The sequence below is a fragment of the Artemia franciscana genome, chromosome 10 (assembly GCF_032884065.1).
Source record: "Artemia franciscana chromosome 10, ASM3288406v1, whole genome shotgun sequence".
In the NCBI taxonomy this organism is placed as follows: domain Eukaryota; kingdom Metazoa; phylum Arthropoda; class Branchiopoda; order Anostraca; family Artemiidae; genus Artemia; species Artemia franciscana.
The window spans coordinates 34,839,150-34,852,643 of NC_088872.1; the positions used below are offsets into that span (position 1 = coordinate 34,839,150).

Sequence of the window (13,494 nt, forward strand, 5' to 3'; positions counted from 1 at the left end):
CTTAGGGGACAACTTACTCCCCCATAGTCCCTATTGGAGGGACTGCAAGTTACAAAGTTTGAACAGTGTTTACATATAGTAAACACTGGTTACTGGGAAGTGTGCAGACGTTTTCAGGGGGATTGTTTTTTGGTTTTGAGGAGGTGTTCAGGGGAGGGGGCTATGTGGGTGAAACTTTCCATTTTAGAATTTGTTATTGGGGAAGAGGATTTCCATGAAGGGGGTGCAGGATTTCCTAGCATTTAAAAAAAATGAAAAAATAAATATGAAAAGTTTTCTCAACTGAAATTAAGGAGCAGCATTAAAACTTAAAACGAACAGAAATTATTACGCATATGAGGGGTTCAGCTCCCTCTAATACCTCACCCTTTAAGCTAAAGTATTTTTAGTAGTTTCAACTATTTGTTCTAGGGCCTTTGTGATTCAGGGGTCATTCTTAAGGAATTAGGACAAAATTTAAGCTTTACCGTAAAGAGCGAGGTATTGACGAGGGGGCGAACCCTTTCATATAAGTAGTAAAAGCTGGAATATAAAAGTTCGTTAAGTAAGTTACGTATATTTTTACTGATAAAAACGTTTGTAAAAAATTAGAAGTTCTAGTTGCCTTTTTAAATAACCAAAAAATTGGTGGGACAACTAGGCCTCCTCCTACACTCTTTTTTTCTCATTATCATTTAATCAAAATTATGAGAAAGCCATTTAGCCAGAAAAAGAAATTAATTTGCTAATTTCGTTTTAATTATTCATGTGCGGAGAGCCAAAATCGAAACATGCATTAATTAAAATACGTTCAGAAATTAAATAAAGTAAATGAAACGAAATTAAATGAAAGTAAGGAGTGATAATAAAACTTCAAAGGAACAGAAATTACTCCGTATATGAAAGGGGCTGTTCCCTCCTCAACACCCAGCTCTTTACGCTAAATTTTTTTTGGTGTTTTAAAAATTAGAGTTGAGAGAAAGAGTCAAACTTAAACATAAAGAGCGGGGCGTTGGGGAGGGAAAAGCCCCTTTTACATACAGAGCAATTTTGGTTCGCTTTAAGTTTTAGTATAGCTCCTTACTGTCAGTTAAAAAATCTTATTTTCTTCATTTAACAATCTTCAAGATTGAACAGCGTCTTGTCCCACGACAAGGCATAAATTACAATAATCTTTTAATAATCTTTTTCCTTCATATTTTGCGATGGAAAAAAATATTTCTGGTTCAACAAAAAAAACTGAAAAGAAAGCCTCTGTTAAACGAGTGGACAATGAACTAAGACACTGAGTATCCATTGGTATATGTGAATCACACCATTTTTCTACTTCTAGATAATGTTCTTTCCATTTATGGAGTTCAAGTCCTCAAAAAAAGGATACTAACAAAATACAAGGAATACGAGACAAAATGAAATTCTTATAACGAGTAATATCTTTTGAAATCATTGTTCTTGATAGTGCAACCAGCAATGTAATAAAAAGAGATTCCTCAACGGCACTCAAAATCATTTTCCTCGGTTCCTTCATACTAGTTTCTTCTTTATAAAAGTATAAAAAATTATGTTACTCTTTCTTTTCTACATATACTACCGTCTGCTAGATTTCATAGATTTTGATTTCGTAGATATAATGTAAACTAGTCCGTTCGAAAAGTTCGCTATGAACTCTGTCCTTAACAAACGAAACTCTAAAAAACGGAATTTCGATGCTAAAAGATAAATCAAAAGAAATAGATTTTTATGCTGATTTTAAATATATAAGTTTCATCAAATTTAGTTATTGTCATCAAAAGTTACGAGCCTGAGAAAATTTGCCTTATTTTGGAAAATAGGGGGTAACACCCCCTAAAAGTCATAGGATCTTAACAAAAATTACACCGTCGCATTCAACGTATCAGAGAGCCCTATACAAAAAATTTCAAGGTCCAATCTACAAAAATGTCCAATTTCGCATTTTTTGCCAGAAGACAAATCACGGGTGCGTGTTTATTTATTTGTTTTTTTTTCCAGGGGTCATCGTATCGACCAAGTGATCCTAGAGTGTTGCAAGAGGGCTCATTCTAACGGAAATAAAAAGTTTTAGTGCCCTTTTTGTGACCAAAAAAATTGGAGGACACTTAGGCCCCCTCCCACGCTCATTTTTTTTCCAAAGTCAACGGATCAAAATTTTGAGATAGCCATTTTGTTCCACATATTCGAAAACTATAATAACTATGTCTTTGGGGAGGGGCTACAAGTTATAAACTTTGACCAATGTGGGATTTTTTTGGTTTGGGTGTGGGGTTCAGGGGAGGGGGCTATATGGGAGGATCTTTCCTTGGAGGAATATTTCATGGGGGAAGAGAAATTCAATGAAAAGGGCGCAGGATTTTCTAGTATTACTATTAAAAAGAAAATGAAAATATAAACAAGAAAAAGTTTTTTCAATTGAAAGTAAGGAGAAGCATTAAAACTTAAGACGAACAGAGATTATTACGCATATGAGGGGTTCTAAAAATACTTTAGTATAAAGAGCGAGGTATTTAGGAGGAGATAAATACTTCGCTCTTTATGCTAAAAAAAATTTAGTATTTTCAACTATTTATTCTACGGCCTTTCTGATTCAGGGGTCATTCTTAAAGATTTGGGACAAAACAAGATTTAATGTGAAGAGCAGGGTATTAACGAGGGGACCAACCCCCTCATATATATAATCAAAAATATAAGAATATAAAAGTTTGTTACGTAAGTTAATTCTTAAGTTACGTATATTTTTTACTAATAAAAACGTTCGTTAAAAATTAAAAGATTTAGTTGCCTTTTTAAGTAACCGAAAAATTGGAAGGCAACTATTCCTCCTCCCCCCCCCCTTATTTCTCAAAATCGTCTGATCAAAAAGAGAAAGCCATTTAGCAAAAAAAAAAAGAATTAATATAAAAATTTCATTTTAATAATTTATGTACGGAGAGCCAAAATCAGACATGCATTAATTCAAAAACTTTCAGAAATTAAATAAAAAAAACAAGTTTTTTGAAATGAAAGTAAGGAGCGACCTTAAAACTTAAACGAACAGAAATTACTCCGTGTATGAAAGGGGCTTTTCTTCCTCGACACCCCGCTCCTTGCGCTGAAGTTTGATTCTTATTTCGCAACTCTACTTTTTAAAACAATAAAAAACTTTAGCGTAAAGAGCGGGGTGTCGAGGAGGAAAAGCCCCTTTCATATACAGAGTAATTCCTGTTCGTTTTAAGTTTTAATGTCGCTCCTTACTTATTTTTCAAAAAACTTATTTTTTTTATTTAATTACTCATATCTACGTACTTTTTATCAATTCTACCGTCCATAAGTGACAAATACCTTTTAAAACGGTACTTTGGGTGCCACATCTTAAGTAGAAAAGCTTGGAAGTATAAAACGATGCCATAGTAATAGTTAGGGTCCTAAATTTATTAACTGAAGGTTTGCAAGAACCCATCTAATATGCTCCACCTCCCTACCCCCTTAGGAAGTTCCATAAATTTGTCTGCTCACCAGTAGTCTACTTTAATATTAGCTAGTAGGCTAGTAGGTTAAGACACCGTCGGAGAGAGATGTTTCAAAGTTCGTTTAAAAGCTGGTGCTCTTATCAACTTGGTTTTTACATATTCTACCATCTGTTAGATTCAATAGATTTCAATGTTAAATAGTTAGTTGGGAAATTCGCTATGAGCTCTTTGTCTAACACGGTCCGCCAACTTTGAGGCTCACAAAATAATTTTAAGATATCGAATACTCTTAAGAGGAAAAAATTCAAATTATATTAAATAATTTGATTCTGAAATTCCCGATGACAAGTCCTTGACGTACTCCCTCTCTTCCTCCTGTTTGCAAAACTTCAGCTTCGCCAAATATTGTTCAATGATCTCAATGTTTAAGTTATCTTTACGCTGAATAAGGTCCAATAACTATAATTTTGGTGATGAGATGACCCTCCATTGGCTATTAAGTTACTTATTTATGGTCATAAAAAAGCCAATTCATTCAACTCAATTAACTGATTGTATAGTTCAGTCAGTAGAGTGTTAAAATTTGAATAAGAATACCATGGGTTCAAGCCCTTATCGGGAATCTTTCTTTTTCAATTTGTTTGTGCCTTCTATATGATTATTTTCAGATAATTCACAATTTTTATGAATGTGATACAACTTGTTGTTTAAATTTGTCAAACATTTTCATTCAAAAGAGAATGAAGGGCATCCAGTGTCATGGCATGCAATTACATTCCTAGTAGGTCACTAAATCCATTCCCCAACCTCTTGCCAAGGAAATTTAAAACTAACAGAACTATTTCATATATTTAGGGGATACCTCCTTCTGAAAAAAAGGTTGCTTCTGAAATAAATTCAAATCAAACTCGGGAAACAGATCAATTCAAAAAAATAAAGTTTTCCTGAGGGAAGTAAAGAGCGAAGTCGAAACTAAAAACGAATAAAAGTAATTTCTTAAAAGTCCATCTAACTAATCATACTAATTACAACTTATATAATTAAACTATCTATAAGTCCCTATGTTTGTAGGATTATAGAAAATTAGTGTTAAACAGAAAAGCCAAGGACAAAAAACAAGAATATTGCAGATAAAATAAGAAAAGTACAGGATACGCAGAGCACATTGAAATACCCATTTCCCACATATTGTAGGTGATCTGGGATAAAAAATTGGCGAAAGAACCCAGAATTGTGATGGGAGAAAACACTATATAGAGAAAAACAAAAAAGTTCTTCCATTATTCCATGATAGCCTTGTCAGGAGAACAAGTGAAAAAGATAGCACCTCTTAAAGCTGTGCTTAACATAACAGAAATTACACCTGAATATGCTGGCACCCCCGACGTAGATGAATTTACAGTAAAATTAGAACTTTTTAACGAATTGGCTCAGCCATGTAATTTTAAGACACAAATATAGTGTTTATCCACTAGCTGAAGAGGTAGTGCGCTGCAAAATTTCGAGTCAATTAGGTATAACGAAAGAAAAGTTGACATCAGATGGTCTATATCAATTAGACCAGATATACTCTAGAACACTGATATACTTAGCTACACGCCGCTTGATCGAAACTGCTGCATAAAGTAGATGACCTTTCGATCAAATATAATGTTAATGTTTAATTGTAAAAAGTAAAAGAATATTGGTTAGCAATTTTTTTTCTTTATTAGCTTTTACTTGGTGGAACGGTCAATGACTTCTGAACAAAGATACAGCTAACAATGACAAAATTTCTTGTATGTAACTGATAAATTCAGTCTGTGGTTTCCTCCATAAATAAAATCAGATCAATAAACCTGAAAGGGACTTTTTCTGTAGAAATTACTTTTACTTCGGGTACAAGCCGACGCTAAGACATCTGTGCAGTATATTCACTTTTGTAAAATTACTTCAGGTCTTTGAACCAAAATTAATTTTAAAAAAATATTTATGGAAGTAAAGAGCAAAGATGACACTTAAAGTAATGGTTAGGTCAAAGGACTGTACAGTTTCTACCGACGGTGCTGGTCTCTGTTCCAAGGCTCTTCGACCAGGAAGTGTACTGGGGGTTTGGAGCCTACCATAAAGCGTTCGTTCATATCCTTCTTGTTTTATCTTCATTAGATTTCATCAGGCACCCATTTAAAATTGGTCGACGATGATTGACCTTACAGGTCAAACCACTTACTCCTTTTCCAGACAAAACAACGAGCGACACCATGACTCGAACCGTGGCCTCCGTGGACATAAGATTTTATATATAGTGTGCTAACCCCTCGGGAAAAACATGGCTGAAATTTAAGCAAAAATATTTATTTGTTTTAAGTTTGTGAAACAAATATCTATAAAACTGGTTCAAATATTTCGACTCAGAGTTCTCCCTAAATTTTAGAATTTAAAAAAAACTAACGCTTTACTGAATTAAATAAAAACAGTTTTCATATATTAATTTATATTATTATTCACATATACAAAATAAGATCGAGAAACTTTGGAATTATGGGACCAGTTGCCCACATAATTTCTTTTTTTTTAGATCTTGGCATGGTTTGAGAAACCGTCAGATATTAAATAAAACAAAATGTTTTCTTAAATAAAAGTAGGGAACAACAATAAAACTCCGAATGAGAGGGGTGCTACTTCCTCCAATCTTTTAATCCTTTCAATGGTATCGATTTTTGTCCTGAATTTCTGTTCAAAACAAGACCTGTTGAATTGGAACGAAAATTATTTTAACACCGCTAAGAAAGTTTACCATAAAGAGCAAAACTGAAGGATAGGGGGGGGGGCATTTAGCAGTGCACTTATAGCGGGACATAGTCGATGATTATTAGCCAACACATAATGTTGAAGCAAAGCTATTTTCAGCAGGTCAAACAACTAAGGCATTTGTGCTTATGTTATTTTTCTGTCATACTGCCTCGTCTTGAAAATCTAGTTTAACTTGTTCAGATTTACTTTCATTTGAAAAACCAGTTTTTTTAAATGAAAGTAAGGAGCAACATTAAAACTTAAAACGAACAGAAACTACCCCGTATATGAAAGGGGCTTTTCCTCCTCAAGGCCACGCTTTTTACGCTAAAGTTTGACTCTTTCTCTTAACTCTACATTTTAAAACAGTAAAAACCTTTAGCATAAAGAGTCGGGCGTTGAGGAGGAAAACCCCTTTCATATACGGAGTAATTTCTGTTCGTTTTAAGTTTTAATGTCGCTCCTTACTTTCATTTAAAAAAAACTTGTTTTTTTGTTTAATTTCTGGACGTTTTAGAATTAATGCATTTTTTTTTATCTTGGCTCTCCGCGCATAAAAAATTAAAACGAAATTTGCATATTAGTTTTTTTGGGCTAAATGGCTTTTTCTTAGTTTTAATCGGAAGATTTTGAGAAAAAAGGAGCGAGAGAGGAAGCCTAGTTGCCCTCCAATTTCTTGATTACTTAAAAAGGCGACTGTAATTTTTCACGAACGTTTTCATAAGTAAAAAATATACGTAACTTACTAGTTAACTTACGTAACAAACTTCTATATTCGTATATTTTCATTGCGTATAAGAGGGGGCTCGCCCCTCGTCGATACCTCGCTCTTTACATTAAAGCTTGAATTTTGTCCCAATTCCTTAAGAATGACCCTTGAATCACAAAGGCCTTAGAATAAATAGTTGAAATTACTAAGAACACTTTAGCGTAAAGAGTGATGTATTACGAGGAGGTAAACCCCTCATATGCGTAATAATTTCTGTTCGTGTTAAGTTTTAATGCTGCTCCTCACTTTCAGTAGAGAAAAATTTCCATATTAATTTTTTCGTTGTTTTTTAAATAATGCTAGAAAATCCTGCGCCCCCTCCATCTAAAGTCTCTTCCCCCATGGAAAGATCCTCCCATGTAACCTCCCCCCTCAACTCTCCCCCTAAACCAAAAAAATCCCCCAGAAAACATCTGTACACTACTCATTAACCATTACTATATGTAAACACAGGTCAAAGTTTATAACTTGCAGCCCCTCCCACAGGGACTGCAGGGGAGTAAGTCGTCCCCAAAGACACAGTTATTAGGTTTTCCGACTACGGTGAACAAAATGACTATCTCAGAATTTTGATCCGGTGACTTTGAGGAAAAAATGAGGGTGGGAGGGGGAGAAAATTTCATTTTACGACGGGATAAAAATTTCATTTTATCCCATCGTAAAATTGTCTGAATTGATTTTCTGAGTCTGTTCGTTCTGTATTTTTTCGGCCAGTAGGCCTATTTGTTTTATTTCTGACTGGTGATTCATCTTCACTATGCCTAACATCTGAAAGGTGAATTTGTATGGGTTCCAGCATATTTCATTAAACTACAAATCCAATTGATACCCTTTTATACTACCGGTTGTACTCCGTACCAATTGCATTATTTCTATATCTATCTCTGTCTCTCTGTCTTGGTGTCCTGTTTTATGAAATAATTGTTTTTAATACAGGATGTGAACTAGATTGCGATTTAAATGTTTTTAGTTAGGTATATTACTGTCTTTGTGAAAGATGCAAATGTAGAAACTAGGTCAAATCTGAAAATGAAAATGTTTTCTTTGTTGTATTGCAGTAATTTTTCTTGGGCTAATATCTATCTCAATTGAGTTTTCCCTTTGCCTGATAGACATTGACCATGTTTTTCAATTCGATCCTTCCGACGTAGATTTAAAGCTCAGCTAACACAAATTGTTTCAATTCCTATCAAAGTAATTCCTCAAATGGTCAAATTTAATTCCTGTAATATCAGTTTTTTTTTTCTATTTCTTTTGAAAAATTGTCAACATTCTAATTACTGGTCGGCATTTTGTAGGCTTTTTAGTTGTGTTTTTATTCCTTAAAACTTTCTTCTAGGCAAAGCCCAGGAAATTCTCCTAATATTATTGTAGTATTTTATCGGTTAACCAAACTCCTAACAAAACTTAGTTCAAAATTTTCTGTTATCTTTATATAGTACTTCTTACAGAAAAGCAACTTAGCCCAAATCTTTGAAAAAAACACGAGTTCGTCTTACTACCAGTGTTAGATAGTGTCTTTCATTTTACTACCACCAGTATCAAACAGTTCGTGGTAACGAACTGTAGTAAGGAGCGACCCGGCTCAATAGTAACCAAAACAAAACAAAAATGGAATTTTTATACTAATGGCAACATCAAAAGAATCAAATTTTAATGCTCATTTTAAATATATAAGTTTTATCAAGTTTAGTCTTACCCATATTTAAATAAAAAAAACAAGTTTTTTTTTTAACTGAAAGTAAGGAGCGACATTAAAACTTAAAACGAACAGAAATTACTTCGTATATGAAAGGGCCTGCTTCCTCATCAACAACCCGCTCTTTACGCTAAAGTTTGACTCTTTCTCTCAACTCTCATTTTAAAACAGTAAAAAACTTTAGCGTAAAGAGCGGGGTGTTGATGAGAAAGCAGCCCATATTTTTGGAGATATGAGCTTGAAACTTCTACAATAAGGTTCTCTGATACGCTGAATCTGATGGTGTGATTTTCGTTAAGATTCTATGACTTTTACGGGGTGCTCCCTTCTATTTTCTAAAATAGGGCAAATTTTTGATTTTTTTGATTCTTTTGATTTAGCAATTGGTATAAAAAATTTGGTTTTTAGAGTTTTGTTTACTATTGAGCCGGGTCACTCCTTGATACAGTTCGTTGCCACGAACTGTTTGAAAAGTTATGTGCCTGAGAAAATTTTCCTTATTTTAGAAAATAGGAAAACCCCCTAAAAGTCACAGAATCTTAACAAAACTCACAACATCAGATTCAGCTTATCAGAGAACCCTATTGTAAAAGTTTCAAGCTCCTATCTTCAAAAATGTGGAATTTTGTATTTTTTGCCAGAAGGCAGATCACGGAAGCGTGTTTAATTGTTTGTTGTCTTTTTCCCCAGGGGTGATCGTATCGAAACAGTGGTCCTAGAATCTTGAAAGAGGGCTCATTCTAACGGAAATGAAATGCTCTAGTGCTCTTTTTAAGTGACCAATAAAAGTGGAGGGCACCTAGGCCCCCTCCCACGTTAATTATTTTCCCAAAGTCACCGGATCAAAATTTTGAGGTAGCCGTTTTATTCAGTGTAGTCAAAAAACGATATAACTATGTCTTTGAGGACGACTTACTCCCCACAGTCCCCGTGGGAGGGGCTACAAGTTACAAACTTTGACCATAGCTTACATATAGTAATGGTTATTTGGAAGCGTACAGATTTTTTCAGGGAGATTTCAAGGTTGGGGGGCGGTTGATAAGAGGGGGATATGTTGGGGGAACTTTCTTTGGAGGAATTTGTCATGGGGGAAGAAGTTTTCATGAAGGGAGCGTAGGATTTTCTAGTATTATTTAAAAAAAACAATGAAAAATAAATATGAAAAAGCTTTTTCAACTGAAAGTAAGGAGAAGGATTAAAACTTAAAAGGAACAGGAATTATTACGCATATGATGGGCTTCCCTCTTTCTAATACCCCGCATTTTACGCTTAAGTATTTTTAGTAATTTTTACTATTTATTCTAGGGCTTTTGCGATTCAGGGGTCATTCTCAAGAAATTGGGACAAAATTTAAGCTTTAGTATAAAGAGCGAGGCACTGACGAGGGGGTGAACCCCCTGATATACGTGATAAAAATATGAGAATACAAAAGCTCGTTAAGTCAGCTAATTTGTAAGTTACCTACATATGTTACTAATAAAACATTCGTAAAAAATTCGTTAAGTAAGTTACGAATATTTTTACTAATAAAAACATTTGTAAAAATTTAAAAATTCTAGTTACCTTTTTAAGTAACCAGAAAATCGTAGGGCAACTAGGCCTCCTCTCCCGCTCCTTTTTTCTCAAAATCATTCGATCCAAATTATGAGAAAGCCATTTAGCCATAAAAATAAATAAGCAAATTATGTTTCAATTATTCATCTGCTGAGAGCCAAAATCAAAACATGCATTGATTCAAAAATTTTGAAATTAAATTTGAAAAAAACAAGTTTTTTTAACGGAAAGTAAGGAGCGGCATTAAAACTTAAAACGAAGAGAAATTACTTCGTATATGAAAGGGGTTTTTCCTCATCAAAGCCCCGCTCTTTACGCTAAAGTTTTTTACTGTTTTAAAAAGTAAAGTTAAGAGGAAGAGCCAAACTCTAGCACAAAGAGCGGGGCGTTTATGAGGAAGCAGCCCCTTTCAAATACTAAGTAATTTCTGTTCGTTTTTAATTTTCAATGCCGCTCCTCACTATCCGTTTATAAAACTTGATTTTTTATTTATTCGCAAGCTAAGGTCACCACTGGCCTCTGCTAGAGTATAGCAATAAGTTCAAATAATCATATGGGTTCTACACGTTTTTTTTTCGCACTATTATAACCAGTGAGGGTACGACAAGTACGACAGGGTACGACTACTTGTGGGGATTAAAGTACCGCACTAATTTTCCTGACGTGCCAGGACCTGCATCATCCCTAGTAAATATATCTTTAAACAGGGAAGATTCTTAGTTGTTTACTATAATGACGATATTTCTAAATACTCTTTTCCTAACCCCACCAAGGTTCGGGTAAAAACAATCACGATCACAGAAAATAATTCGCTGTTATTACCAGTGTCAATTCTAAATATCAGCTCTGAATTTTAAAAAAGCACTCTCAACACGAATTAAGTTTAAAAATATATGCATAAATAAAAAGTTTGGTTACCTCTAACATGACCCAGTTTTGACGTGGAAAATTAAATGTATGGAAATCCAAAATGAAACTTACTTTAAGCATAAATTATACTTCTATGGTGAGAGTTAGCTAGATAAAAATACAATTTCAAACCAACTTAATCTCTTTTGCAAAATTAAATTGAAAACGGGCTAGCCTCCGAAAGCTTTTAACTTTAAAAATTGAAAATATATTGAAGGTTAATCTATGTTAAAATAAAAGGGACATTTATCTGATAAAAAAGGGGCATAGGCCTCAACATCCGCACTTAGATAACCCATACAGTATACTCCATTTTCAATTGAATTAACACCATTTTAAATATAAAATCCTCCATATTTTTACAATTTCCCATCCTAAGCTTTAAGGTCAAAAAAGGGCTTGTGAAATAAGAATTTGATAAATTTCTAACATAAGAGTTTAATTGTATTCCATTTTCCCTATACTACTGAAAAAACGTAATAATTTAATATGATTCAATATTTTGTGGATAGTTCGATAGCAATATGTAAATAATTTATATTATCTTTATTTTTCTTACAGTAAATTTTAAATCATACCCTTATCTAATTTCAAAATTTTCATTTCAAGATCGGCCGCTTTATTATTAAAACGCTTAGGTGCAAATAAGTAAACCATTTCACCTTTTGAATCAATAATGATAACGATTTTCTTTCCATATTTAGTTGCAACAAATTTTATTTCTTTAATCGTGTATTCCATTCCAATCTCTAAATTTTCTTTCCTAACAGTTCGATTATATTTATTTTCCCCTTTCATTTCGCTTAATAGTTTCTCATTTTATTAGTAAATAATTCTATTAACGAATTTTTTAATCACAACATTTTTTTTGTTTAATTTCCTTTGGCTTTCTTCGCCAAATTGCTTCACTTGTTGAAATAATTCTAGGACGAAATCGAAACATACGTCAGAAGTAGATTGAGTAACCAAGTTTAATTTGGTTCAATGGTGTGCCTTAGCATTCTAGAAAAATGTGGTTTGTATAATAGATTAGTATTTTTCATTTTGCTTAAAAGATTTACCATTTATTAGTAAATAATTTGATTAAACAAATTTTTCGATCGAAAACCATATATTTATTAACATATAATTTACTATCAATGAAATCCATTATTATTTTTCCTTCTGAAAATATGACACAGTAAATATTATACGGATTAGCAGGTATTTGTTCTAATACTAGTTTAGTTTATATATCAGAGCTTGATCCACTTCGACAAATATTCGACTCATGATTTAAAATATCAAAACAAATGAAAAAATATCCTTTTTTATGCTCAACTATAAAATTTTTTGTGTTTCTGTCCTAACTGTCAAATCGTTGATAAGCGCTAGAATAATCTTGACTAAGATAACTAAAATCACATTTAAAATCGTCCTGTGGATATTCATATCCATTTAATCTCACTTTTATTCTATAAGTGTTCATATTGTCGTTTACCATATTGTTTTGCGTATTACTGTTATCTTTTTCAGATTTCTCAGGCATAGATAGATAGATAGATAATTTTTATTTGCAACAATTAAATAAATAAATATGACAAACCAGTGCACATGCCTGGTGGCATATTAATAATTTTAATAATAATTTTAGTTGTATTATTGCGGTCACTGACTAGCATCCATGTTAATTCTTTATCCATTTTATTATTAATCTTTTAAGTATTACAAGCTTCCCATCTTAATTCAAATGAGCTGTCCTTTCCTTATCAAGCTTTTAGTTGTTATGCCTTCTTTGTTTATCCGGCTTCTAATTGAGTCACTATGGGTAAACTGGGATTTAATACTGGTAACATCCATTATAAATGCATTAAATTTACTTTAAAGTTCTGAACTCAAGAGCTTATAATCATATTGGAAAAATATGTTCTCCTTAATATTATTTGATGTGTGACACCTCTAAAAACACGATTAATATCTTGAAAAATCCAAATAATTGTGATTATAGTAAATAAATACTAACCACGTGACTCTCTTTTCTTTTATTTGATCCTTTAAATAGACCACTATTAAAAGCGATATTTCACTTTGTTGAAATGGTTCCACCACCAGCTGCAACAGGTCTAAAGTACAGTATTTGTGTAGGGACGAACACAGGAAGAGTGGAGCCAGGATCGACAACCCTTAACTCCGAATATTTGAACTTCTTGGTCCCAAATCAACTTATCAGATCTTGTATTACGATTACCCCCCCCCCTTCACCCACAAACGAAATTTATTTGTGACTTTCACTCTAGAAATTGTACTGTAGACACAATGCCTCGCTATTAAACCGATCAACTACGAATGAAAAACCAAATCGTAATGGA

The 13,494-nt window shown here is 33.2% G+C and overlaps 1 protein-coding gene and 1 long non-coding RNA gene across 3 annotated transcripts in view; one reads left to right on the forward strand and one right to left on the reverse strand.

Moving 5' to 3' along the window:
• Positions 1–13,494, reverse strand: part of LOC136032129 (cuticle protein 14-like) — a 119,623-nt gene that overhangs the window by 103,463 nt on the left and 2,666 nt on the right. The gene's annotated exons all lie outside the window — the stretch shown is intronic.
• Positions 1–13,494, forward strand: part of LOC136032137 (uncharacterized) — a 50,585-nt gene that overhangs the window by 16,708 nt on the left and 20,383 nt on the right. Inside the window, exon 4 of one of the 2 annotated variants that reach the window (XR_010618658.1) lies at positions 1,990–2,631. The exons of the other annotated variant lie outside the window; for it this stretch is intronic. This is a non-coding gene — a long non-coding RNA (uncharacterized LOC136032137). Of the gene's footprint in view, positions 1–1,989; positions 2,632–13,494 lie in introns of those variants that run through there. 2 annotated transcript variants of the gene reach the window in all.